This window comes from Lepidochelys kempii, chromosome 3 (genome assembly GCF_965140285.1).
Source record: "Lepidochelys kempii isolate rLepKem1 chromosome 3, rLepKem1.hap1, whole genome shotgun sequence".
Lineage (NCBI taxonomy): Eukaryota > Metazoa > Chordata > Testudines > Cheloniidae > Lepidochelys > Lepidochelys kempii.
The window spans coordinates 188,612,693-188,637,536 of NC_136382.1; positions in this window are offsets into that span (position 1 = coordinate 188,612,693).

The window sequence follows — 24,844 nt, forward strand, 5'->3', positions numbered from 1 at the left end:
TTAAACATAAATAGAATGCACAATTATTCATATTAGTAAAAAAAGTATAAAGATTTATACATGTATCAGATACTGCCTAAAGATTCTCTGAACAATATATCTAATTTGACTCGTTCACTATGAATATAGACTTATTTGAATGAACAATAGTAAATGAAAGATCCTTTACCTAATGCATCATTTAGGTGTACTTTCCAAAAAATCTACTGCTAATATTTTACTAATATTGGCCATGTCAATGTAAAGACATAAACAAGAATATGGTGCGCAGCTTGGTATTATAATTATGTGCTATACATTACCAATTAAATGTCATAATAATGGAAATAGACTCTTAAAGGTTACATTGTGCCGATGGCTTTGTGAATGATCACTCCTATGTATATTATCTTTCCTATGCTGTAGAATGTGCTACTTTAATTTATTGTACATTCTCTTGGTCTCATTTTTGCACTGAGCCTCAGGAAAATACACTTATCCAAGCTGAAACCCACTTTCTAGTCCTGAACTGATCTCTAGATTTAGTAAGCCTGATCTGTGTAAAACAGTCCATTGGCATCAGCAGATTTATGCTGATTTACACCAGCTGAGGATCTATAGTAAATTGACCAGCTGTGGAGCATGAATTATGATAAAATGAATGGTTTCAGAGTAACATCCGTGTTAGTCTGTTACGGCAAAAAGAACAGCAGTACTTGTGGCACCTTAGAGACTAACAAATTTATTAGAGCATAAGCTTTCATGGGCAACAGATAATGTCACGGCAAACCTGGTGGCTGACCTTTGTGACTTTGTTCTCACCCACAACTATTTCACATTTGGGGACAATATATACCTTCAAGTCAGCGGCACTGCTATGAGTACTCACATGGCCCCACAGTATGCTAACATTTTTATGGCTGACTTAGAACAACGCTTCCTCAGCTCTTGTCCCCTAATGCCCCTACTCTACTTGCACTACATTGGTGACATCTTCATCATCTGGACCCATGGAAAAGAAGCCCTTGAGGAATTCCACCATGATTTCAACAATTTCCATCCTACCATCAACCTCACCCTAGACCAATCCACACAAGCGGTCCATTTCCTGGACACTACTGTGCTAATAAGCGATGGTCACATAAACACCACCCTATACCAGAAACCTACTGACCGCGATACTTACCTACATGCCTCCAGCTTCCATCCAGGACACACCACACGATCTATTGTCTCCAGCCAAGCTGTAAGATACAACCACAGTTGCTCCAATCCCTCAGACAGAGGCAAACACCTACAAGATCTCTATCAAGCATTCTTAAAACTACAATACCCACCTTCTGAAGTGAAAAAAACAGATTGACGGAGCCAGAAGAGTACCCAGAATTCACCTACTACACAACAGGCCCAACAAAGAAAATAACAGAACATCACTAGCTGTCACCTTCAGCCCCCAACTAAAACCTCTCCAGCGCATCATCAAAGATTTACAACCTAACCTGAAAAATGATCCCTCACTCTCACAGATCTTGGGAGACAGACCAGTCCTCGCTTACTGACAGCCCCCCAACCTGAAGGAAATACTCTCCAGCAACGACACACCAAAAACACTAACCCAAGAACCTATCCTTGCAACAAAGCCCAATGCCAACTCTGTCCACATATATATTCAAGTGACACCATCATAGGACCTAATCACATTAGCCATGCCATCAGGGGCTCGTTCACCTGCACATCTACCAGTGTGATATATGCCATCATGTGCCAGCAGTGGCCCTCTGCCATGTACATTGGCCAAACAGGACAGTCTTTATGCAAAAAAATAAATGGACACAAATCTGACATCAGGAATCATAACATTCAAAAACCGGTAGGAGAACACTTCAACCTCTCTGGCCACTCAGTAAAAGACTTAAGCGTGGCAATTTTGCAACAGAAAAGCTTCAAAAACAGATTCCAATGAGAAACTACTGAGCTTGAATTAATATGCAAACTAGATACCATTAACTTGGGTTTGAATAGAGACTGGGAATGGCTGGGTCATTACACATATTGAATCTATTTCCCTAAGTTAAGTATCCTCACATCTTCTTGTCAACTGTCTAAATGGGCCATCTTGATTATCACTACAAACATTTTTTTCTCCTGCTGATAATAGCTCATCTTAACTAATTAGCCTCTTATAGTTTGTATGGCAACTTCTACCTTCTGTGTGTGTGTGTGTCATATATATATTCTTACTATATGTTCCATTCTGTGCATCTGATGAAGTGGGCTGTAGCCCACGAAAGCTTATGCTCTAATAAATGTGTTAGTCTCTAAGGTGCCACAAGTACTCCTTTTTTTTTTTGATAAAATGAATGGGCAAGGAAGAGAACTGAGTGGCCAGGGAAAGATGCAAAAAAGATTAATGAAAGTGCCTAGTAGTAGAGCTGTGTGGTAGTTTAATAACACAATCTACAATCAGGTGAACAGCACTTGGTTTAATTTTTCATTACAAACCCAAAGCTCAGAGCAACTTTGCTAAGGTTCACAAACCTTGTATTCAGCTTATGATCTGGGTTGGAAAACGGTATATGAAACTTGGTGGTTTGCTAGGGTAATCGTAGCGGGTAGAAACTAAAATGGAAGAAGATTAAATTTCTGTAAAACAGAATTACAAAGAGATAGGAGATACTTGGAACAGCTTGCAAGGCACAAATGTGAGGAGCACAGAATTCAAAGCAACTGGAGAAGCCTGGAGTGGGTGAAGCTAAGGCATTCTCATGACACCTATGTCATTATATGTGTAAATAGTTCTTAATAATAGGGAAGAAGTTTCAAACTTCCCAAGGCTAGACCTTTGGCATGAAGGTATGCAGACAAATAGCAGGATTGTTTTCTTTTATAGAGGGTGAGTCTGAGCCCTAAATTTAGGTCAATATTGTGATTTATTGACATAACTGTGACCGTATAGATCATTGTTGCAACCAAGGTCCTATAGTTGCACCAAATCTTTACAAAGGAGGTCAAGTAAGGTGTCTATATAAAAGCTGTAATTTGCTTGTTATGATTATTCTGTCTGTATGCGTGTATCATTTTTGTATTTGAAGTTATGAATATTGAATATATGAATATTAATCTTCTTGTATCTCAGTGTGTTTAATTCTAAGTAGCCTCAATGAAGCATTTGGTCAGCTTCTTGAGAAAGGACTACTCTCAGTAAGTGCTCAATCAAGAAACACTTAGCTAACAATGGACTTTGGGAGATGCCAATCCACATCTGACCTTTCCTAGGAATGGTTAAACTAACATGTAAACAATGGCATCGGTTTGCAAAAAGCTGAATCATTCATGGACATGTGACTTGCCGAGGTGGCTACAAACTCCATCTTGTTGCTGTGATTTTTCACAGAAGAACCATGGGGTTTCTGCCCACAAGAGAGAGAATATAAAGGCCCTGGAAGCCCCTGCATTTTGTCTTCAGCTGGCTCAAGAGATGGCCTCTCCACCCCAAAGAGATGCCTGAAAGAAACTGGAACAAAGGACAGTAACTACTGGGATGTGAGTGATTGCTGGACCTAGGCCATAAACTACAATGTTGGTCTGAAAAGGATTGAGCCCAGACTAAGAAGGAGTCTAGTCTTTGAAAGAAGCTTATTGGGACATCTCTGAGGGTGAGATTTATCTGTATTCAGTTTCCTACTGTATTAGGCTTAGCCTGGCGTGTTTTATTTTATTTTGCTTGGTAACTTACTTTGTTTTGTCTGTTATTACTTGGGAGCACTTAAATCCTACTTTTTATACTTAATAAAATCACTTTTTGCTTATTAATTAACCCAGAGTAAGTAATGAATACCTAGGGAGCAAACAGCTATGCGGATCTCTCTATCAATGTTACAGAGGACGGACAATTTATGAGTTTACCCTGTGTAAGCTTTATATAGAGTACAATGGATTTATTTGGGGTTTGGATCCCACAGCGGGCAGGGTGTCTGGCTGCTAGAGACAGGAGCACTTGTTAAGCCGTTTTTAGTAAAATCTGCAGTTTTGGGGGTGTGGGTCAGACCCTAGGTCTGTGTTGCAGCAGATTAGCATATCTGGCTCATCAAGACAGGATTCTGGAGGCCCAAACTGGCACAGAAAATGGGCTCAGAGGTAGTCTCAGCACATCCAGTGACAGTCCCAAGGGGGGTCTCTGTGACCGAACCCATCACAGATATACTGACCTACTCTAAACCATATCATAGCTGCGGGCTAGTAAAACTATTATCACTAGCTTCCATATCTGTGGCATTGAGTGGGGATCTTGAAGAGCAGAGAAACAGAGGCAAAGATCTGGAACTTGAAGGGCTTACGGCAACCCTGTGTGAGGAAGGACTTAAGTAAAAACAACACCTCTTCAGGAGGTAAAGAAATTAAATGAGACTGGGGAAAAATGGAGTACATCAGCAGTGGTTATAGGAGACAAGGTAATATGTATATTAGCAAAAGGGTAGATAGATAACTGGGGCCATCTCTCCTGGTCCTCTTTTATATATGTCCATATTAGGGTAGTACTGGATTTCAGAACCTTAAAATGGTATTAGGAAATAATTATGCTTAAATGTCTAATCTGATCTGAGATCACCTAGAATGAGAGTGAAGAGAGGTCCAGAGATTAAACTAAATGACAAATTTCAACTTCATACTTAGTATTATTTAACCTGCAGCCTGAAGCCCAACTAAAATGGCTCCTTATTTTCATCAGTTCAGGGAAAGCAACAGAGGGCTAGTTACAAAGTGCTAACAAGTCATCCTCATAGAATTCCTCTCTTCCCACTGCTGTTCCCTTGACCTCCTGAGAAGTGTATAGAATCACAGACAAATGTTGAATAGGTAGTTCAAGAAAAGCAGACATGACCCTGGGTAGCATATGATGAGTCAGTTAAGAAGTCTAAGATCGTGTACCAATTAACACTACCACTGCCCTATGGATGCTTTTAAAGCAGTGGGAGGATGGGCTTGTAGTTGAAGCATTGGCTTAGAAGTCAGGAAATCTGGGTTCAATTCCCAAATCTACCTGGAATTTCTTATGTGACAATCTCTCTATGCCTAAGGTCTGTTAATGGGGTAATGGTGTTTCCCTAACTCACAGGGAGTGTTGTGAGAACAAATTCATTGATGTTTGTGAGTGGCTCAGATACTATGTTAATGAGGGCCATATAAATGTCTAGATATAGACAAATCTTCCTCAAATCTAAATATTTAAACAATTTAGAAGAGACCTTTCATCAAAATAGAAATGAAACATGTACCAATAGTATATATTTTTTTAGGATTGACCCAAATTAACCACCTGAGATTCCAGGGAGGGCATTTAATGTTAATATCCTTCAAACATGGATTTTAGTCCAAACTCTCTCTTTTATTTTAAGAGGGGCAATGAGGTTCTTAGCTTATGTATGAAGTTCCAATGAGCTGGCCATTTATCTCATCAGCACTATTCCTTTAATGGAAAAAAAGTTAATCGCTTTGAATTAGTTCAGGCCAATAAAATGTTTAACAAATGGGTTCCTTCAAGTCCAATTTAAACATACATCAATTTTCAGAAAGGCCATCATTAGTCAGTCACTCTGGTTTGTTCTAGCATTAACCAAATTACCTTCTCCATAGGCCACAGGGATAATTCCCAAACAGGCTTATAACTCCAGCTGGGTATCCATGTCAAAATGATTTCTCAAGGAGAACATCCCTCTCCTAGCCATGCTGCTTGATTTTAAGAAGAAAATACAGAATTATAATCTGTTCCAGTTGAACCTTCTCAGTTTCCACATTAACCCCTCCCTTGGTGTTTGTGCATGTGGAGTATAGAAACCCCATTACATTCATTCTTGTTCCTAGAATCAACAAATGCAATGACACCTATTTCATTTGTAAATTCCAGTCCAGGAAGCTTCAGTGAAACTCAAACTTTAAGATCCATTTGCCTCTTTGGTAACTTTAGATACCATTATTGATTTTTTTTTAAACAATACACTGCACAAAAGGCTGCCTGTTCCAAGAAATTCTAGGAACAAGAGCTAAGTGTCCCTATCTGACAAATGTCCTGCCTTTCAACTACAAAACAAGCTGAGTCTTGCATTATTCAATTAATGCACAAACATGACAAAGAACATACTTCAGTAATCTAGAAACAAAATAATTGTTCTTTTCTTTTATTATGCCATTATATATGCTGGATGATCATTTCAAGTACAATGCTTTGTTAATCAAAGATGAGGCAGTTTCCTTTCTCAAGGTCATTAAAGTTTAATGCATCCAACTGCTGAACAGGTAGCACTATCTCTTTGATGTTTTGCATTTTTTCCTTATATTTGACAATTCATCAGCCATTTGTTTATGTTGTTTCTCCCAGTAAGTCACTGAATAAGTTTCAAAGTAACTTAATATGTGTAACCATACACATGAAGAAATTCCTTGCATTATTAATTTTTTTTTAAAAAAAATCTCATTGACCAGTGATCTTCCTTTGATGGATATGTTAAATAAGGATCTTTTTACAGCTGCTGTTCAGAAGAGTTGTGAGCGCCTGAGTTTCTCAAGGATCATAAATACATTGTTATTAATTTGGTAAGCTTGTTACTCTGAGCTAATATGTACTTTAAACTCACTATTATACATACACAACTGGTCAGTAATATTCTTCCTCAATGGACAAAGCAGTTCAAAATACTCAAAAGCTTAGTTTAGAGAGACAGGATTTTCCTAGATTTGGAGGAGAAATCCCCTCTCTCCCTAACTCAAAACATGATTTAAAAATAAATCTAAGTGTGCATACCTCAAACTGTGCATTACTTACACCAAAGTGCAGTTCTACTTTGACAAGTGTTTATGTAAAAAAATGACAGGTTTCAGAGTAACAGCCGTGTTAGTCTGTATTCGCAAAAAGAAAAGGAGTACTTGTGGCACCTTAGAGACTAACCAATTTATTTGAGCATAAATAAACACTAGCACCCAATTTATCGGCCTGAGTGCCGAAAACCAAAAAGTGTATGGATACAGGGTATTTCCCAAAGGACATCACACTGCAATATACAAATCAACATTTCTAATTCCAGATTGCTTTCTGGACTTTCAGAATGAACCCTTTTCTTCTCTTCTGCTTTTCTTTGGAGAGTTTGGAGAATTCTCACAGGCATCACAATCAAAGCACTAAGCTAATAATGTTAGGTATATTTCCTTCCCCTTTTCCTGCACCTCAGTTTAGCTCTCTGTTAGGGTATAGACTAGAGTTTAATCTTCTCAGGTCTTTGATCTCTCTCCATATCATAAGAGTTAAATCTCTGAAAGAACAAAAGCGACACAATGTCTAAAAGCAAAAACATTACTAAATCTATCTGTGTGTATATAAAAACAAAACAGTTTATTTCTAGTCCATGAAATGATTGTGAATATTGTCAACAACAACTGTTGTAATACTTCTAGGCGTTTTCCTCACGTTTTAGTTCTGGTTACTACCACAAATTCAAAATATATGTATGCACATGCACATACATAAATTCTCTTAGGCCCTTCTCTTGGAAGGTTTTCCCTTCTTATCTGTGTAGAATGGTGCCCAAATCCTCTGACGGGCATGCCAGTGCCTTTAATTTGGGGAACGTGACAATCCCAGAGTCTCCTTAAAACTTCCATTTTGTCTCTGCAATGTCAGGTTGCAGTTTAAACAGCCTGCAGCAATTCTAGTCATCTCCTTCTTTCAGTGGGATGAGGGAGCCTGCAGTCTAAATCCAACATAACTGGTAAAGTCCCTGGATCACAACTGTTTACAGCAAATCCTTCTGATTCTTGCACTGCTCCCTTGAGTTTCCAGTTTGACGCCCACTCCTCCTATTTATAAACTTTCTCCCTCTCCTTGAGTTCCTATTGATTTCATTCTCAGAGAGTGACTGTGGCTTTCCTGCCAGGTAGCTTGCCCACAACAGAAATCACTTACATGGCTTCAAACAGCTAATGAGCATGCCTCGTGCCAATCACACCCAATTTCTGGATGGTTATGGTCCATCCAGCAGTAAGCCCACCCAACTCTGGCAATTCTGAAGGCACACAGTGCCCCACCCCCTGAGAAAAAGGTCTGAACCAGGCCAGAGAGGCTGTGCAGACCAGCAGCCAATCAGAGAAAGCCTGGGGAGAGCCAATAAGAGCAGAGACAGAGGCAGCCAATCAGGGCCAGGCTAGGTCCTATATAAAGTCTGCCTAGCAGAGGCGAAGGCAGTTATGTCCTGACTAGCAAGGGAGAAGGACTGGCTCCTGAGCTAAGGAGCAATACCTTGGACAGAGCAGTGTTGGGCAGGCTTGAGGCAGTAGAGCAGGACTTTGGCTCAGATACCTGCCGGGCTGTGGCTCTTGCTAAGAGGGGTCGAGAAGGTGCATGAGAGCTAAAAGGGAAGTGGCCCAGGGAAATAGGTAGGCAACAGGGGAGAGAAGAAGGGCAGAAGGAGGCTGATGCTAGAGGGTCCCTGAGTCCCAGAGTAGCGGGTGGGCCTGGGTCCCCCTGCCCATTCCCCCATTGTACTGGCCATGGAGGAGAGAGGCTGAGACAGACTGTGACCTGCCCCTGAGACAAAGGGCTAGGGTTGTGGTTAGCCACTGAGGCAGGGATAAATGGAAGAACTGCTGTTAACAATGCCCCATGCCACCCCTGGAAGGGGTTGAGACCAGAGTATCCTGCAGAAGTGGATGCAAGGTGTCCTACAGAGGATGCTGCTGAGCAGGGAGCAACGCAGGTCCCAGGACGGTGGAGCAGAGACAATGGGTGAGCTACCATGTGTCGAGGATGCCCCGCAGAGCTAATTCCTGGAGTGACCAGCGGGAGGTGCTGAGTCTTGGCCCTTTCACATGCCCCAAAAAAAAACAGGAAACTATGTATCCTACCCACTGTTTATTAGCTTATTTATACCACTACATACAATAGAAACTCAGAGTTATGAACAGCAGAGTTATAAACTGACCCATCAAACCACACACCTCATTTGGAACCGGAAGTATGCAATCAGGCAGCAGCAGAGACAAAAAAAAAAAAAAGCCAGTACAGTAGTGTGTTAAACATACCCTACTAAAAAAATAAAGGGTAAGTTTAATAAAAAAGATTTGACAAGGTAAGGAAACTATTTCTGTGCTTGTTTCATTTAAATGATGGTTAAAAGCAGCATTTTTCTTCTGCATAGTCAAGTTTCAAAGCTGTATTATGTCAGTGTTCAGCTGAAAACTTTTGAAACAACATTTTGTTCAGAGTTATGAATGTTTCAGAGATACGAACAACCTCCATTCCTATAACTTTGAAGTTCTACTTTACTGCAGTGAAAGAATATGGGTTATGCCAACCTTGAACTGCAAGGGCAGCAGATTCCTGGGTATGGCAGAAAATCCTCAGGGTGTCTGTATGCTGGAGGAACTCAAGAAATGACATGTGTTTTACTGTACCTGGCTATGATCCCAGCCTGTTCCCTGCCACTGCTCCCCTTTAGCTCAAGGGGGATTCCACAGTGCAGTGCCATGTCCACAAAAAGTTTGTATTTTGACAAGCAATACCTATGTAGACTGGGACAATATGGCCTTTTTAGAGAGATAAGGTTTGAGAGAATGATTGAGTTTTAGCACTGTGTTATATGTAACACTCTTTGCGGGAATTTAGCCTCTTAGTTGTGTATACAGATTCATCTTGGCATGTCAAGACTCACTATCATACAAGTTCCTAGGAAAAAAAGAAAGGAAAACACAAATGTGTTTTCCAAGTGCTTTAGTTCCTTCATATCTCCAATTTAAAATGCACAAAAGAAATATAGTGAATTTAAATCATAATCATTTAAATGTTAATATTGTTAACTCTTTCACTGCTCATGAAAGCATGCATCAAACAAGCCAAATACAAAACATGAATGAAGCCAGGTTGTGCCTGACTTTTGGTTGAAACAATGTGGAGGAGTAAATGCTAAGCATTTGTTTAGTTCTTCACATGGAATTTATGAGGAGAACTGAAAAGTCAGCCCTAGTTCAGCTGAATAGTCTGTGGACCTTTGCCCTGAAGAGCTTACAAGCTGAATAGACAAGACAGAGAAAGGCTAGGAGGGAGAAAAGAGGCACTGAGACATGCAATGTCTTGCCCAAGATCACAGAAGAGGTAAGTGGCAGAACAAAGCTTAGATCCCAGCTGAATTGTCTCCTAGCACAGTGCCCTTGCCACTAAATCAATCATTCACAGTGCCAGCCATGTTTGCCACAATCACTTGAAGGACACAATCGTTCACAGCTCCCATTCAGTGTTAGTTCATCTTCTTAATCAGTGATAACACTCACATACCAATGCCTGGGAACCCACAGGGAGTTGCCTTTTCAAAATCTTTATAAAACAGACCATAGGGTAACTCCTGATTTCCTGTAAAGCTGCTGTTTTACTTAATCCCTGATGGAGCAAGTGGTAGCGGTATAAGTGTCTAAAAAACACTTAATTTAGATTTAACAGGTCAGTTAAAATATCACTGGGCTCAAAAAGAACACTTACTGTAGTTTAATGAGTACATGGGGTACATCTAGCTGAGAAGTCTGCTAGCCACACAACATACTGCCCCCTTTTCAGAATTTGTTATCTTTAGGAACTGTATTTGGGTTTACCTTTGTGATTAAATTTGCAATATAAATTGCACTGGAACTTTGGATTTGTTACTTCCAAAGCAGGTGACTTGTACTCATTGTGATGGCTTAAGGCAAATAAGGCTGTAGGGGATCATGCAGCTGCAGGATATTGCCTCTCATTTACCAGTTTTATTTACTGTAGTTACCCCACAAAGGATTCATTTTAATCTCCAATGCAGCCCTGCAAGTCTTGCCAGTATCTTACCTGCCCCTCTCCACATTACTCTAATATTCCTCCCACCTGGCCATCTCCACTGTAATCTTCCATATAGTCTATTCCTGGATTTTTTTTTTTCATGCTTCTTAGTGCTTTCCAGTCTCTGCTTTTTAGTGCTGGTTACTAATTTTGGTCCCAATCCTGTGACTGCTCTGCACACAGAGCTTCTGCAGAATTAGCCCTGTTACTTCCCGTTGTGCTGGGCAAAGTAGGACTGGAGCAAAGCTTTTGTTAGCTGCTCAAACCAAATGACAAAAGCACTTTGTCCAGCTTTGTCTACAGCTTGGACACGCAGGAAAGAGAACAGGTGGAAAAATCAGAAAAGTTATTGTAATAGTATTATATTAATCTATTGTCAAATGACTCACAGTTTATCAGTAGTAACTGCCAGAAGAGTAGTATTCATTTGGAGCCAAATTCTGCCATCCTCACTCACACTGAGTAGTGCCCTACTTCACGAGGAGGCCCACCGATTATTATTCAATAGTTGTAAGGAAAGCAGAGCCTGGCTCTAACTATATAATCAGCCCCTTTGCTGGGACACTGCCTGGTGGAACACCTAAGAAGTGGTTTGCAAAAAGAAAAGGAGGACTTGTGGCACTTTAGAGACTAATCAATTTATTTGAGCATGAGCTTTCGTGCAGCTCACGAAAGCTTATGCTCAAATAAATTGATTAGTCTCTAAAGTGCCACAAGTCCTCCTTTTCTTTTTGCGAATACAGACTAACACGGCTGTTACTCTGAAAGAAGTGGTTGTGATTACTCTGAGATGTAACAGTTTGATAGACGCAGAATGCTATTTCACCGAACTGGCAAAATGAGCTAAGTAGGGCTCTGGAAGAGTCAGTGACCATGTTAACATGAACAACAACTTTGTACTCTCTGTTGTAGAGGGACTGAGGTTTTTATTACAGCACTCTCCTCTGCTAGTATAGAGGTACATTATTTAAGTGAGGTTTGTCAGTGGCTAGTTTGATGTTGCTCTGTTGTGAATGACATTTGTCTAGCTTGGTTTGTTCTGCAAATATTAGTATGGCAATTTGGGCATCACAGACTGCAACTTAGGGCACAATCCATAGGAAGCAGCAGTGTGTTGCTACCCCAGGGGCATTCAGGGAGGAATTGTGGCCCATGGACATTTTTCTCAATATGATGTCCTGAAAATCATCATTAGGATTTACCACAAACACCTCTGAATATCTTGTCTTAGATGACAAAAAGGGTCACATTTTCAAAAGTGCTCAGGACCCAATAGCTCCCTTTGTGATGCCTACCACCAATGTGTTGAATTCTTTGGACAATCTGGCCACTTATTTTGTTGCCTGAATAGAATCTGAGCTCTTAAATCTGGTTTAAATTGTGGACGCTGAGCACTTTTGAAAACTCAGGCCTTCCAGACTAATTTGCCAGTCACTTACGCTGGAGTAATTCCCCAGAAGACAATGACACTTTATACTGGTATAGAACTGGTATAAATGAGAGTGGAATCAGACCTCTCCCCCACCCCATTTCTGTGATTCAGTTTCCTTATCTGTAAAATGGGATTAACAGCACCTAACTCAGACAGGTATTGAGAAGCTATATGTGTTAATATATATTCAGCACTTTCAGGTGCTTAGATGGATAGCACCATGTGTGCACAGCAATCTTATGAATGTTGCTGTTTTGCACTAACATTTAATGCTTCCCCCTGCTTCTCCGATCTCTATTTTTGTTTTGTTTTCAAACAAATGATAATTGGATGAAACCTCAGGAAATAAAATGCTTGAGTAACCTTGGAGATGAAGATTCTTTATAATAGAGTACATTTATTTCCGGGGCTAGTACATGCAAACTAGCAGAAAATGGGGAAAAAAATAGTATGTCTACTAAATAATTGTTTCTTGCAGAAACAGGAACAATAAATATTTAATAAAAATGCAAATATAAAGCCATCTGAGGTGCAACTCCTGCTATAATTTTACAGTGAAAGACCAAGTGCAGCTGTGTTAATATTCTAAACTTACTTCAAGTACTAGTCCTTCCGCAATTCATTTCCCATCACCTAGAAAGGAGAGACAAAGATCAAACTGAATTATTTATGTTTTAGAATTCACTGGCATTCTGTATTCAGCACTCTGACAGAATATATACAGTTGCAGTGTATTGTTCTAGCTGATGTTTCTGAGCAATCTGTCACCCACACAATGGAACAATAGGATGAAGCTTACTTTTACTTTGCTTATCACTTTTCTTTCAGCTTATTCAAGTATGAACTTACTTCCATACAGGATTAGTTCAAGTGACTGAATCTGTGCGAGAACAAAGCCTGAAGGAAAGGAACAAAATCAGAATAAGGGGAATAACTGGTCTGATGCTTACTATCTGAGGAGCAACTGTTGAGGAGTTATGCTCAGAAATGTACAGAGGGACCTGAAGACCTTTAGTGGTATGTTTTTGGTGCTCTCTTTTTGGGTCAAATGAAGGTGTTTTCTGAAGAAATTAAATAGCAAAATCTACAAATGTGGTCACACCTGCAAGCAGCTAACTGAAATAATGTGTTATGTTACCTTTTTATTAATGAAAAACCATTTGTTGCTTAGTTTCTCTAGGCAGCTAAGTTAGAACAAGCTTGTATGTACAAATGGACTTAATTTGCATTGTACATGTGAAGGATGTTTTATCTTTCAGGGCACAGGTATTACCCTTATCATTTAGCAATGATGACTAACAGTTCTAAATGTGGGAGGCAGATCCAGAGCCATTAACTTACAATCAGAGCTCCTCATGAGGAATGCAGAATGATTTGCACACACACTTTCAGTCACCCAGTTTGAAACATTCAGGGCTAATTGTGTAAGATACTGAATAACTTCTTCAGCTGATCCTGCTGCCTGGGGAATGAAGGTGTGCAAAACATCAAGCATGGCACAATTCACATACAAAGCTGCTGCACTGTGCATTAAATTCAGGAAAGCCTGGAAACTCTGTTAAAGCTGAAACTCAAAAATGAGCTGCACCACATCTATGTCAAAATACTGTACTACATACAGCATTGCATGAAGTACAGTAAAGTTCTCAAAATATTATGTCATGACTAATACAGCATAGTAGCCTCTGTAATAAACTAGGCAGAAAGGGAAGGACTTGCTGTGAGAGCTTGAAGTCACTTAATCCCTCTGTGCCTCATTTTCCCCATCTGTTTAAAAAAAAAGATACTCACTTTTGTAAAACATGGGTGAGGCCCTCAGAAAGAAGGCAATATATAAATGCTTCATTATTGTCATTCCTATTTAGGCATTTCAGGTCAAATTCTCAGCTGGTGTAAATCAGCATAGTTCCACTGAAGTCAATGGACCTACCTTGATTTACATTAGCTAAGGATCTGGCCCTTGGAGTGCAAAACAGATACTTTTCAAAGAAGAACTAACCCCATGAAGAGTAGCTCTCTAAAAATTGCATTTTGTAGTTCATGTTCTCTCTCTGAGCTCTTCTAAAGAAAAGGATGATTTTGTAACTGCCACTTCTGCAAACTCAGCCTGACATCTGAAAGCAAAGCTGTGATATTTCTCGCTTATATGTTATTGCCAGCAACAAAGGCTGCATTTGAGACATAGTTAACTATTCTGTTGATCATGTGCAAGCCAGAAGAGACCCCAGCTCACTCTTCCAGAGCTGCATTGGCTCTGCAGGAATAAAAGAATAAATGATGGTAAAATCTTATTGGTGTCAACAATAATAATTACACATAAAAGATTACAATGAACAAATGAACATTCTTGTAGTGTGAGGTCATAGGCACAAGGAGCCTGCTTTAAGCAGCTGCTAAAGAACTCCCTAAGTGGGAAGTTCCCCTTTTATTAAGCTCCCTGCTGCAACACATCCTGGTCTTCTCTGGTAACTGTGGAGGACCAGGAGCTCTATAACCCCTCCACAGGGGTGTGTGTGTACACACAAACACACACATACACAAGTTCAACATAAACTAGAAATTCCATAAAACTGTTTACACTTCTGTCTCCTTATCCACTGAATTTAAATAGTCCTAGGCAGTATTTAAGAGATAAAGTATTTTGAGGGGGGTCTCATCAGTCTTCCAGACAGTGTTCTTACTACTGTTGAATTTCCCTGTGGAGAGGCTTCACTTCCTGACAGAGTACCCATAGGTCCTGGATCCTCTCTTCATTGTGTTGGGAAATGTTGAAGATGAAACTGATTCCTCCAGGAAAAAGTCCTTTTGGGTCTCCACTAGGTAGAATCTGAGAGTTTTCTGCCAAGTTCTGAATAGCTTCACATGTTTGGGAGATTTTGAGACAAAACTTTTTCCCTGGTCTCAATTCAGGCAGTGCTTTTGCTCTGTACCAAATATTGATTTTTTTAAAAAAACTCTTTTTTTTTTTAATTTTAGTATTCCGTTTTTGAAATTCCTTCAGGTCAGGCTGTGCTTCAAACTGTATTGGTGCCACAAGTAAAGGCATATTAGTTGTCTTCCCACCAGAAGAACTGCTGGAGATAAGCCAGATATAAGCAGTGCTTTATGAGTCCACAGGTTTTTGGAGAAGTCTTTTCAAAGACTTTACTGCTCACTCCACTTCCCCGTTCCTCTGGTAATGTGGACTACTAGTAAGATATCCAATATCAAAGTCCTGTACAAATGTTGGGAATGAGGTAAATTGAGGCCCATTACCAGATATGAGGACTTTAGCTGTGCACTGTTCTTATGTTGTAAATTTGTCTGACTACTCCTGCCACATTTGTCTTTTCTCTTTACTGTGTCAGTATTGTCTCACTATGTGGCTAAGTCACATTGCTGTTTCTTCATTGTTTCTTACATTCTCACTTTTGCTTCAGCTTTTGCTAGTATGAGATCTGGGTCTAACTGAAGTTGTGCTTATAAACTGGTGTTTCTCCAACCAACAACTATACTGTCTCATTAGTTCTTCTTCTTTTAATGATCTGCAACACTAAGAATTGCAGTAATGCAAGTCTCAGCTGTTCCCCTTTGTTCCTGGCACCTCCTATTAAATTTGGCTCTTTCATATATAATACTCTGTCTGCCTATGAAATAGGCATCACAAGTTTCTTTCACATTGGAATATTCATAACTGTACAACCATTCCTCCATTAGTGAAATTGCAAAGTAATAGGACTGGTCGATAGTACGTGATTATTTCGGAATTAGCCGAGTTAATTTGAAATAAAACTGATTCCGTCCACATGACCAAACTGTTTTTTTCAATGTAAAGGGCTCTTTAACCAGATTTCTGTACTCCACCTCAGCAAGTGGAATAGTGCTAAAATCGAGATTGCAGTTACAGGTACTGTGGACGCAATTCAACATTATTGGCCTCCGGGAGCTATCCCAGAATGCTCCCTTGTGACCACTCTGGACAACACTCTCAACTCCGATGCACTAGCCAGGTAGGCAGTAAAAGCCCCAGGAACTTTTGAATTTCATTTCCTGTTTGGTCACCATTATCACAGGTGACCATCAGCACAGGCGACCATGCAGAGTCCACCATCACAAGAGACCATGCAGTCCCGGATTCGCAGACAAGCTCCAGCATGGTTCAAACGGGAGGTACTGGATCTCATCGCATGTTGGGACACCTGCAAGGGGGGAGTTGCACGGAGCGAGGAAGATGAGTTATTGGAGGATGAAGAGGAGGACAGTGCACAGGCAGTAAGTGGGGAATCCATTTTTCCCTCAGCCAGGAACTAGTCTTAATGCTGGAGCCAATAACCTCCCCCCACTCCCAAGGTGGGCTCCTGGACCATGACCCTGGAGAAGGCACTTCTGGTGAGTGAGAGCCTGATCGGAGCCTCATGGTGGGGGGAAACCCAGCAGCGCTAGGCTGTTCGTGTTTAGTTTAAAGGGCTCATCCCTGCTCAGAGCCTCATCGGAGCCACGGGGTGGGGGGGCAGGGTGTTGTGTGAAGTGATCATCCCAGAGAGCCTGCAGGCCCTCCTTTTATACGGCAAACCCACCAGGGATCGCTTGCTATGGGAAAGGGGGCCCGGGCAGTTTGAAAGCATTGAAATGAATGCGGAAGAAGCAGAACCCCACGTGCCCCTAGGGCTTATCATGGCTGTCTGCAAGCTGAATTCTGTTGCCTGGCCACGTGTGATGGCTTACTCACATCAAAGTGGCAGGCACTTCAGTATAAGGCAAAATGTGACCTTGTACAGAAAGAACATGTGCTGCGTACTATGAATTGCCTGTTTCACTGAGAAAAAGTGTCCCCTTTGTTCTCTATCTTTTTAAAATATTACCCTCCCTTTTCCTCCTCCAGCAGGTGCAAATGTTTCAATGTGGCCCCTATCTACTCCATCCCAGAGATTGGTCCAGATTAGAAGGTGGAAAAAACAAACTCGGGATGACATGTTCGCCAAGCTCATGCAGTCCTCCAACAATGATAGGGCCAAGCTGAATGTGTGGAGGCAAACAATTGTGGAGTCCCATAAAGTGTTTAATGAATATGAAGAGAGGAGGGACGCATGCGATGAGAGCAGGCAGGATGCTATGGTCAAGCTCATGGGGGAGCAAACTGACATGCTCTGCTGTATGGTGGATCTAATGCGGGAAAGGCAGCAAGACCACAGACCGCCGCTGCAACCCCTGTATAACTGCCCTCCCTCCTCCCCAAGTTCTGTAGCGTCCTCACTCAGATGTCCAAGAACATGGGCGGGTGGAGGCTACGGGGACCCACACACCCAACCCCAGAGGATTGCACAAGCAGCAGAAAGCTAGCATATCCAAAATTTTTATTTGGTTTCTGGACTTGTCGTTCCACCCCCCGAACCCAATACCCTCCCCTTCCCCAGTCTACCTTCTAATTTCTCTCAATGTGTTGTGCAAAAAATAATAAAGAATGGTTTTTAAACAATTGTGAGTTCATTTCCTTTCATATATATATATGGGGCCAGTAACTTCAAGAGAAACAAACACAACTGTCACACCGTACCCTGGCCAGTCATGAAACTGGCTTTCAAAGCTTTTCTGATGCGCAGCACACCCTGCTGCGCTCTTCTAATCACCCTGTTGTCTGGCTGTGCGAAACTGGCAGCCAGGCAAGTTGCCTCAACCTCCCACCACACCATAAATGTCTTTTCCCCTTACTCTCACAGATATTATGGACCACACAACAAGCAGCAATTACAATTGGAATATTGGTTGTGCTGAGATCTAACAGAGTCAGTAAACTGCGCCAACACACTTTCCAACGTCCAAAAGCACATTCTACCATCATTCTGCACTTGCTCAGCCTATAGTTGAACTGCTCTTTACTACTGTCTAGGGTGCCTGTGTACCCCTTTGTGAGCCATGGCATTAAGGGGTGGGCTGGGTCCCTAAGGATGACTATAGGCATTTCAATACCCCCAACAATAATTTTCTGGTCTGGGAAGTTAGTCCCTTCCTGCAGCTTTTCAAACAGACCAGAGTTCCTGAAGATGTGAGCGTCATGCACCTTTCCCGGCCACCCCAAGTTGATGTCAGTGAAATGTCTCTTGTGATTCACCAGTGTTTGCAGCACCATGGAAAAGTACCCCTTGCAGTTTACGTACTGGCCGCCCCGGTGTTCTGGGGCCAAGATAGGGATATGTGTTCTATCTATTGCTTCGCCGCAGTTAAGGAACCCCAGCACTTTAAAGCCATCCACAATGGTCTGCACATTTCCCAAAGTCACTACCCTTGATGGCAGCTGGTCAATGATTGCATTGGCTACCTGCAGCACAGCAGCCCCCCACAGTAGATTTGCGCACTCCAAACTGATTCCCGACTGACCAGTAGCTGTCAGGCATTGCAAGCTTTCACAGGGCTATGGCCACTCACTTCTCATGTGTGAGGGCTGCTCTCATTTTGGTGTCTTTGCACTTCAGGGCAGGGGACGGCAAGTCACAAAATTCCATGAAAGTGGCCCTATGCATACGAAAGTTTTGCAGCCACTGGGAATCATCCCATACCCACAACATTATGCGGTCCAACCAGTCTGTGTTTGTTTCCTGGGCCCAGAATTGGTGTTCCATGGCATAAACCTGGCCCAATGCCACCATGATCTCCCAATCCCACATGCCGTGCTTCTAGGAACATCTGTGTCCATGTCCTCATCAGTATAGTAATTGTGCTGTTGTTGCTTCTTTGGCCGGTTTTGCAGGTACTGCACATACTGCTTGACAATGCACAAGATATTTACAATGGTCCAAACTGCAGCAGAGATCTGAGCGGGCTCCATGCTTGCCGCACTATGGCGCCTGCATGGGTAATCCTGGAAAAAGGGCGTGAAACATAGGAGACCGGAGTGGCAGTGGAAGAGGTGCTGTTTGGTTCATGGTAGCCGAAAAAAGGCGGGAAATGGTTGTCTACTGTAGCTTTCACGGAGGCGGGAGCCCAGGACAGACAACTTGGAGAAACTCGGGAGAGCGGGAGAGCAGAGTTGGCGGCAGAAGCTGTGCTGCTCAGTTCATGATGGCCGAGCAGAGTTGTCAGCAGAAGCGGTCGATGAGGAAGAGAAAGAGTAGATACTTATAGAGATTACATAGAAAGACGAGAGGAAATATGAGGTGGATTCATAGTACCAGGAGAGAAGCAGTGCACCGTCTGCTGAAAGCAGCATGGCGTCAGCATGCCAAAAAGGTGCGAAACGATTGTCTGCCGTAGCTTTCACAGAGGGAGGAGCGACTGATGACACACACCCAGAAACACCCACGAGAATGTTTTTGCCCCATCATGCACTGGGAGCTTAACTCAGAATTCCAATGGGTGGCGGGGACTACGGGAACTGTGGGATAGGTACTCACAGTGCACCGGTCTGACATTCGATGCTAGCCTCAGCGCTGTGGATGCACTCCGCCGAATTCACGTGCTTTAGTGGAGATACACAAGATCGAATGTATAAAATTGTTTCAAAAAATTCAAATAGAATAATTTCAAAATAATTTTGTACTGTAGATGTACCCAGACACGCAGAAGGTAGGACATGCCAGAATTAAGATTGCCTGTGCAACTTTACAACACCCCTGAGAGATTAAGGGATATTGTTATCCCCAGTTTACAGATGGGGAATTGAAGCACAGAATGTTTGAGGTCAAAAGTATCCACTCATTTTGGGTGCCTAATTTGAGATGCTTAGGGCCTGTTTTTTTTAAGTGTACTTAGCTTGATAGAGCACTTTATATGTCAAAGCACAGCTTCCTTTGACTTCAGTTGCAGTACTGTGAGTACTCTCCAAATGACATCCCAGAGCCTCCTTGCCCTGCCATTTCCAGTTCCCAGTTCATATAGAATCATAGAATATCAGGGTTGGAAGGGACTCCAGAAGGTCATCTAATCCAACCCCCTGCTTGAAGCAGGACCAATTCCCAGTTAAATCATCCCAGCCAGGGCTTTGTCAAGCCTGACCTTAAAAACCTCTAAGGAAGGAGATTCTACCACCTCCCTAGGTAACGCATTCCAGTGTTTCACCACCCTCTTAGTGAAAAAGTTTTTCCTAATATCCAATCTAAACCTCCCCCACTGCAACTTGAGACCATTACTCCTCGTTCTGTCATCTGCTATCATTGAGAACAGTCTAGAGCCATCCTCTTTGGAACCCCCTTTCAGGTAGTTGAAAGCAGCTATCAAATCCCCCCTCATTCTTCTCTTCTGCAGGCTGCAGTTCTCCCCACCCTCCAGCTCCTTGTATCAGTAAACCTAAGTTCTCCCCCTATACCCTGGCTTCTCATTAGATCTGTCTCTCCTCCACCCCCACCTCTTTCCTCCAGCCCCACTGATTCTCAGTTCCAGTCTACGTACCCAGCCAATCCCAGTAATTTTTCAATTTAATGAAATGATAGCACCAGAAGAGGTCAAATATTTGTATTTTATGCTTCCTCTATTAACTACACTGCTTGAATAGCCTGCATACTGAAGTTTAAATGGCATGTCAATTATACTAGGTAACTTCTCTTATATTTTCGACTCTATCACTCACTATTATACACACTCAAAAGTATTTTGTTTTCATTGATTTATTTTTAAACTTTCTTTTTCTATTCTGATTTGAAAACTCACATGGGGAAGTGATTTGTCATTGTTTGTCTCCCACATGGCCAATGTCTTCTGTTGTGAGACACATTTACTTAATATTAGAACAGGGTTGATTGATTCACAACCAATTATTTATTCAAAGGAACTTCTTCTTGTGTTTGCAACCAGATGACAAAATTCTCAGATCTATTTGTCATTCAAAATTATTCATGGGTTTCCTCAGTGACAGATACTTGCTCTACCGGATGCACTTTTCACAAGTTTTTGCTTTCAGAAAGCTTGAGCACTCAAACACTTCAAAATATGACAACTTAGGTGATGAGAGACATAGTATTGGACTGGTAATTTGTGACCAAGAGGGTAAAGAGACCCAGGAGGCAGTCAATCTGTCTAGAAATAGCAAATTATTATCAGGTACTCCTTGAGTCAACTGCTGAGCAACCTGTCTCCAGAGGAATGGAACAGAAAACTACAGGGGACATACCTGATAGGCATTCTTGCAAACAATCACCCTTGGTGACCCCATGCTAAGAAGAGCGGGCAGAGAATTCAGCAAGGGACACAAGGGCAACAGGACAGTGTGGTCTCGTGCCAGTATTTAGCCTAGATGGAGTTTGCCACCAGTTAACTTAACTAACTCTCAGTTCAAGAGGTGAAACCGTTAAGAGGTGCCCACGGACGGTGTGAGGCGTGTTGGCCTCCGGCGCACCGGGACCGGGTCTTCTTGGAATCGGGTTGCTTGGGAATGCAGCCCAAAGCTGGTGGTAGGACAGCATGGTGACTCCCTGGAGTAAAATATGAGGTGTATCCCAAAGATTGTATGGGATTCTGAATTCATCTGGCAACTCTTCACTGGTGAAGATACACCTTGGAATCAATGACATACATCACCTGGAATTACACAGATTATAGAAGACTAATTGGGAGAGGTACTATTCTTTACTAGACCAACTTTCTGGTTTACACAGAGCTCTTCTTCAGGTCTGGACCTGAAGATTATAGAAGGCTGCAGGGACTATGGAAAAGAGCTGAAGAATAGAGAAGTCCAAATGACATTTTTGAGATCCTTCTGGTCCCACATGTGAGAGAAGAGAGAAGGCAGAAAACGCTGGAGGTGAACCATTCACATTATGGTGTGAAGTTGAAGGGTTTAGTTTTGTGAAGCATGGAGCCACATTCTAGTGGCAGAGAGTGATTTATGAATGGGACATCTTATATTTCACAGGTAGGGGAACGGAGCTTCTTGGCCAGAAACTAGCTGAAGCAGCCAGAAGGATGTTAAACTAATAATACAAGAGCAGGTTGCTAAGAAGATAAATGTGGTTCAAACTCAAATTCAGGGTGTTGCAAACAAATTGAACCAACATGACACAGAATGTGAAGAGAATTTTTTTTCAATTCTTTATGTAACAATAATAGTACTCTGGAAAACAAGCAAGAGGAATTGGAAATCCTTATTGATGAGAAGGAATTTTATATAATTATATTACTCAAATGTGGTGGGATGATTCATTTGATTGAAATGTTTATAACTGGTTATAACCTATTCAGAAAGGATAGTTCAGATAAAAGAGACATGGGTAGTGGCACTCTATTTAACACACCTGTTTTAGAGAAGTGTGTCTCAATCTTTCCAGACTATTGTACCCCTTTCAGGAGCCTAATTTGTCTTCCATATCCCCAAGTTTCATCTCACTTAAAAACTACTTGCTTACAAAATCAGACATAAAATACAAAAGTGTCACAGCACATTATTACTGAAAAATTGCTTACTTTCTCATTTTTACCATATAATTATAAAATAAATTAATTGGAATATAAGTATTGTACTTACATTTTAGTGTATATTAAATAAAGCAGTATAAACAAGTCATTGTCTGTATGAAACTTTAGTTTCTCTAGTGTTTTTTATGTAGCCTGTTGTAAAACTAGGCAAATATCTAGATGAGTTGATTTACCTCCTGGAAAACTGCTGTGTACCCCCCAGGGTATGCCTACCCCCGCTTGAGTACCACTGTTTTTAGAGTATGGATCAATGTATTAACCAACAAAGTTCAGAAGGGGATACTGATGGGAGTTAGGAATATAATTAATGGAGTTTTCTCCCAGGTCAGACTAACAGAGTCCCTGGGGGGGTTTCACAGCATGGTGACAGATTACTTGTAGTGTAAATGGCAAATTCTCTGTAACTTGAAATCCTGATTTGAGGACTTCAGTAACTCAGCCAGATGTTATGGGCCTATTACAGAACTAGGTGGGTGAAGTTCTGTGGCCTGCAATGTGCAGGATGTCAGACTAGATGATCATGATGGTCCCTTCTGACCTTTAAGTCTATGAGTCTATATTGCCAGTCAGAATGGCTTTATAGAAAGCAGGTCTTGTCAAACAAACCTGATTTAATTTTTTGATGAGATTACAAGTTTGGTTGATAAAGATAACTGTACAATATGCACAGCATTCCAATTTTAAAAATAGCACTATACAATGTCAACAGATCACATATTAAATGGATTATCTCAAAAAGCAGTTATCAAAATGGAATCATCATTGAATGGGGATGTTTCGAAGTGGATTCTGCAGGGCCTGATACTAGATCTGATTTTATTCAACATTTTCATCAATGATCTGTAAGTAAATATAAAATCACTGCTGATAAAATTTGCAGATGACACAGAGTGGCAGAGTGGCAAATAGTGTTGAGGACAATCATTCAGAGTAATCTGGATCACTTAGTCAAATGGGCCCATTCAAACAAAATGCAGTCAAATGTCATGGAATTATAGAGTTTAAGGACAGAAGGGACCACCATATTATCCAGTCTGACCTCGGGCATATCATGGGCCACCAACACCACCTAGCACCTGCGCACTAAACCCAACAACTGAAATTAGACCAAAGTATTACAGCTGACGGGAGATTAGACTACTATGTGCCACAGGCAGAGAATAGGGGAGCTGAGGTGAACCAGTGCCTAAGGCTCACACGATGGCAGGGAAATGATTGACTGAGATATAACTAGATAATCCTAGAAAGTGATTTCTCCCACATGAGCATGTGATCAAAACCCAGCCAGCCAAGCGCCTGAGACAGGGAAGCTTGGTTCCACTTCAGAGCCCTGGTCCACCTGCCCAATGTCCCATCTCCAGTTATATACACCTAGATGCAGGTCATACTTACAGAATGGGGGACTGCATTCTGGAAAGCAGTGACTCTGAAAAGAATTTTAAGGGGCCCTAGTAGACAAATTTCAGAGTAACAGCCAATTTATTTGAGCATGAGCTTTCGTGAGCTACAGCTAAGTGAGCTGTAGCTCACGAAAGCTCATGCTCAAATAAATTGGTTAGTCTCTAAGGTGCCACAAGTACTCCTTTTCTTTTTGCGAATACAGACTAACACGGCTGTTACTCTGAAAAGAGTAACAGCCGTTACTCTGAAATAAATTGGTTAGTCTCTAAGGTGCCACAAGTACTCCTTTTCTTTTTGCTAGTAGACAAAGCAGCCCAACATAATCTCTCAGTGTGAAGAGTGGCAAAAAGAGCCAATGTAATCTTTGGCTGTACCAACAGGGAAGTAGTGAGTAGGAGTAAAGAAGAGATTTGACCTCTATATATAGCATTGGTGGGACTGATGCTAGACTACTGCATCCAACTCTGGTGTCCACATTTTAAAGAGGATTTTGAACAACTGGAGGGAATGGAGAAAAAAAGCCCCAAGAGTCTTGGGGTCTCTAAGCATTCTTGAGGTACACCCCCTCCTGAGAACGACCACCATATGGGTCAGCTGCATAGCCTCTGAAACCAGGGTTGACTCCTCAAACTCCTCAGATGCTCCCAGAATCCTGTGAAAGATATGAGCCTTCTGGGTTACAGTTTAACTCTCTCAGGGGACACATAGTACGTGTAGCACAGACACGTTGCACAGAGGTCTACAACACTGTGGCTGTATAACAACATGGGAATTACACAGATCCATAGAAAAATAATAAACTTTAT